A 5,294-nucleotide genomic window follows, 5' to 3' on the forward strand; every position below is an offset into this window, starting at 1 on the left:
TCCCAGCACCTTGCGCTAGAGGAAGTTATTTTTCGAGAGTATACAAACTCTCAGTGGACGGCAGTTCTCAGGTCCCCTCTTTATTTAAAGAGAGCGAAGTGACCTAAATAAGGTAGATTGTAAACTGAGTATATTTATAGGTAGGTTAGGTTTGGGTTTAATACAAACTATAAGTTACCTATAGAAATGCAATGTCGTTTGACCAATGGTTGGCTTTGAACGACCTTGGTACCTTGTACCAAATATTCCGGAGTATGACGTGTCATACACCTGAAGTGTGAAGTGTCACACTTTATGTAACCAAAGTACACCTAGGACTACGTACCCCGTTACCCACTTAGGTTCGGTTTACCGACCAATCAGAATGAAAAGGTGCTCGTCACAAACTCTCATTCTCAAAGTCGAAAACCATCGACTTGGCTGCGCGAGCGCGGCGGAGGCTCACTTCACAGTTAGAGCCTCGAGCAGCAACCTGTGTGCTCTTCATCTAGGTCTCCAACTCGACCATTACCATGCCTCGTGGCACTGCTAAGAGCAGTGCTAAGACACGCTCCAAGGCTGCGGCCGGTAAGGCGCAAGACAAGAGCACTAAGCCTCACGGCAAAGGCTCGGCACTTAAGGAGGCTACTCAGGTGGCCTCCGAGGCGATCGGTTCCTCGGGTGACGCGGCTGTGGGCAAGCGAGCAAGCAAGCGCCGCAGTCCGTCGCCCTCGGCCTCAGACAATCGTCCGAACCCTCGGTTCGTGGAACGTGAGTTCAACTCTGGCAGTGAGGACGATGCCGAGTCCGAGAGCACGCACGATGCTCCTGCGGGCTCTGTGGGAGGGCACAGCCCAGTGCCCAGTGAGCAAGAATGACAGTGTGCAGTCGCTCGCTAGTGATCAAGGTGATCACAGTCCCAGGACGTCTGTGCGCTCTGAGAGTCCGGCCGTCAAGGCTAAGGGCGCTCCCAAAGCCGGCGGCGATGAGGAAGAGAATCCTCGCAAACGTCTCTCGCTTGCCGAGGGTCTTGCGCGTGTTAAGGCCTCTAAAGCCGAAGGCGCCAAGCCCTCAAAAAAGCGTACAGCCTCTAAGTCTTCACTCCGCGAGGAGAAGGAGACTCAACACTCCTATCAGAGTATCTTCGACTCGTCGGATGAAGAGGAGGAGAAAGAGGAAGAAGAGGAGGAGGAGGGAGCTATTGCTGAGCCCCGGGAGGTCTCGAATGACCTCGACCAGCAGCAGGAGGAGTTCCAAGCTGCCCAGCGTGTGCGTGGGGGTTCGGTGGTGGCACTTGTCCGCCAGGGAGCTGCCATTAACTCAAGTGGGTATTGGCCTCCCGAAGAGAGCTCTGGGGCTGACCCCTTCTTAGAGATTCTCGTAGCTCCTCGTGGCCTTGTGGGCGGCCACACTTCTAGGGGCATCTATGAACGAGCCCTTGTTCAGAAAGAACAGTTGTTCGTTGACAACTTGGAGGCTGCTCGGTGTGTGCTTCTCGCGCCACACCGCATTCCCCTTAAGGACTTCACGACTTGTCGTAAGAAGCCCGAGACCCAGGGTGGTCTCTATCCTCTTTGAAGATACCCCTGGGTCATGCCCGAGAGCTGTTCCACGTGGAGTTCTTGTGAGGACATGTTCTGGGCATGGGTGGAGACTCTTAAGTACTCACCCACGGAGCTACGGGAACTCCATGAAGATCAGCTGCTGTCCCACATCCTGGACCAGCGTAATCTTCGTGTGAGGTTTGCCCACTTGATCAGCAAGCGCATGCTGCCAAGGGACATCCTGAAGCGCGCGGCTTCTAGCGCTCACGATGAGCGCGGGTACGGAATGTATTCATCGTCCGTACCCCGTTCGGGCAAGGAGCCCCGGACTACTTATGAACCTGCCGCCGCTTCTGTTCCCAGATTGCGACAGCCTTCGGTCAGTCAATCAGGAGCCGTTCAATCGGCTCCCACGAGTTCTCGGAGTGGGCATAACCCCTCCACTTCACGAGGAGCTGTCGCTTACCGCGACGCCGTTGCTCCTGGAGGATCCGCTCCACGTGGAAGTGGACCTCTCCATTCCGGTCAAGCCGGGGCGGAGGTGCCCTCGTACGAGTACGAGTACTCGGCGCCTCCCGAAAGCCACTCTCGTCCGAGTGCTCCGACTGCGGGTCCGACACAGGGCCCTGAGTTTGACCGCCTCCGTCAACGTGTCCTCGTGCTTGAGATTGCACTTGGCCTTGGGACTGGCGGTGATGCTGCTGCCCAGGCCGGAAATCAGGGCGAGCTCGCTCGTCTTGCGGGCCGCCTAGACCTGGTGGAGCGAGAGGTCGCGCGCCTGCACCTGCGGGTGGATCGCCGGGCCTCTTCGTCCGATCTGGACGAGGCCTTTCGCACGATCCGACGGATCGAGGCTCTGTTGCCGCGTCCGGAGCCGCCTGCGGCACACTCCCAGACGTACGCGTATGGGGCGTACCCGGCGTGCTCAGCGTACTCGGCGTATGGCTCCGGGGTCCGTTCGTATGGAGCCCCTCCGGCGTACGGTCTTGACCGCAGCCTTGCCGTCCCGACCGAGGCTTGGGTGCCTGCTCCGACGCCCTCGTCGACGACTGTGACTGGCCCTCGCTACGAGGAGCTGGGTCAAGGGGGGTCTGCGAGTCAGCAACCCCCTGCGGATCAAAGTACCGCTTAAGACGTCCAACATAGAACGTCGGATGCGTCGACATTGACTTAGGCAGGTCGATGGTGTACGACGCACCATGTCTGGCCAGGACTGCAAATGGTCCGATGAAGCGGTGCTTCAGCTTGCTGCTGCCGACAGAGCTGACAGTGTCAAGAGGTAGGCTCCTCGTGTCTAGCAACACTAAGTCCCCAGCCTCAAATATACTTAAGTTTCTGCTTCCATGTTTGTCTGAGTACTCCTTTTGTTTATCTTGGGCCGCTGCCATGGCATCGCGGACCCTGCTGACAACACTCAGCTTGATATCCATAAAGGATTCCACCTGTTTCCGCAGCGAAACTGGTCTCACATCCGAGACCTGGGAGGAAAGGGCTTTCCGAGCCTCTCCCCCACTTAGAATAGAGGAGTCAGTGTCTCCTCGAAGAGTGAGAGGCACTCTAGGGTGACGGAAGCCGTTCAAGTAGAACGGCGTGAACCCCGTGAACGCATGCACCGCGGTGTTGAGCGCAAGCTCAACAATTGGAAGCTGCGCCGACCACGTACGGGGTGCTGCCGCGCACACACTGCGCAGAGTGTCGTCGAGCACTCGATCGACGCGCTCTGTTTGCCTGTCTGTCTGCGCATGATCCGCAGTGGACATCTGCAGACGAGTTCCCAGTAAAGGGAACAGCGTTTTCCAAAACGCAGCAGTGAACCGCGGGTCTCGGTCCGAGACAATCGTCTCCGGGAGACCGTGATAGCGGAACACACCAGCGACGAACAACCTTGCGGTTTGTTCGCCCGTAACAGTGACAGGAACTGGAGCAAGATGTACCATCTTGCTCAGCCGACACACGAACACCAAAATTCCGGTGTTGCCGTGTCCGTCGGCGGGAAGCCCAAAGATGAAGTCAAGACTCATCGACTTCCAACAGCCAGCCTGTACGGGCAGGCTCTGTAGTGGTACCGAAGAGTGCCCTGCGGGTTTGACCCGCTGACATGTTTCGCATGTCTTCACGTACCGGGCGACCCACTTGTACATGTGGGTCCACCAGAAGGACTGAGAGACCGACAGAAAGGTCTTCTCGCGGCCCAAGTGGCCGCTGGAGGGCGCGTCGTGCGCCTTTGCGAGGATATCGAACTTCAGATCCTCGTCGTTGGGTACAACCACCCGTGGAGGATCAGTGGGCTCCACCCGGTAATAGAGGAGTCCATCCTTCAACTCATATCGGTGGAGCCGTGAGCGATGTCGCGAAGAGAGCCGGTCGGACTTCGCGCTCGTTCCTGCCATAAGGAACTTGACGATAGGCGCGACTTCCTCATCGTCCCGATACGCCATGCATATCCGATCATATAGATCCGTTGTCACCCGCGTGATGTGGACCAACTCATAGATAGGACGCCGAGAGAGGGCGTACGCAAGCACGTTGAGCTTGCCCGGCTTGTATTCGATGCGGAAGTTGTATTCCGCGAAGAAGGACAGCCACCTCGCCATACTTTGGGAGAGGTGAGGCGAGTTAGTCGCCGTCCTCAAGGACGCGTGGTCTCCTGCCTTCGCTTTCGCGGCGAAGAAGGCATCAATGACCTCGTACTGTTCGCGCGGGAGAGACCATTGCCTCGTGACACAATACTTTGTGCCAGGCACGAGATTGATCTCGTGCCGTACGCCTCGATCCGATGGGAGTTGGGTAGGTGGGTGTTTGTTCACCACGTCCGCATACTCCTTCACCAAAGGATACACCGGATCCTTGGGGTTCTTAAGAATCTCAGAGCCCAAGCGCGTCTGACGCTGCTTCTTCAGGTCTTCCAGGACGTTCTCGTCCAAGACAGAGGAGGAGTTCAGCTCCTTCCAAGTGGTCTCAGGTCTCATGAGTACCATCTCAGCAATTTCTCCAGCCTTGAGGTTGGCCAGGAAAGATTTAGCCGTCATTTCCTCGAGGTTTAGTATCTCTGCAACCTCTGGCAACGGTTCCAAGTGGACACCAGATGCCTTGACGGGTAAACCGGTCTCGCCATCGAAGATGTGATAACACTCTTCCACCGGCCTTGTCGGGAGCCCGGGCCCTGGACTCCGAGTCGCTTGAAGCGATGTCGATCGGAACGAAGTTCGGATCCGACTTGAGGCGGCGGCGTCGTTGACGACGGCGACCGTGACGTCGAGCTTTGCTGCCCACGTCTAGGGATGTCGGCGCTACGGCATCCGAGGCACTCGTGGCCTCGTGTGGTACCGTGGTACCCACACAGGAAGCGTGTTCGACGCCTTCCTCTTCAGTTAAGGTCTGGGTGACCGCGTGTGGCACTGTGTTACCCACGCAGGAAGCGTATCCGACGTCTTCGTCTTCAGTTAAGGTCTGGGCGACCGTGAGTGGAACTCTGTTACCCGCTCTAAACACGCTGTTTTCAGTGTTCGTGACAGCTGCAGCTGCCTGTGGACCTAAGTTACCCACTTAGCCAGCGCCTCTTCTGGGCGCTGCCACCATCAAAACATCCTCAGAGTCGTCATATACGTCGACGACTCCCAAGCATCTGCCGGATGCTTTGGTACCCTGGCAGCCCTTGCGGGCGCCCCGGGTCCTGACAGAGGTGGGAACATGACTCACCAATGCTCTGTCGGATTGCGCAGGGCGGCTGGCACCGATTGCCTTGCCTCGCCAGTCGATCCAGGGCTCGTG

This window comes from Phytophthora infestans, genomic scaffold (genome assembly GCF_000142945.1).
Source record: "Phytophthora infestans T30-4 supercont1.167 genomic scaffold, whole genome shotgun sequence".
NCBI classification, from domain to species: Eukaryota; Oomycota; class Peronosporomycetes; order Peronosporales; family Peronosporaceae; genus Phytophthora; species Phytophthora infestans.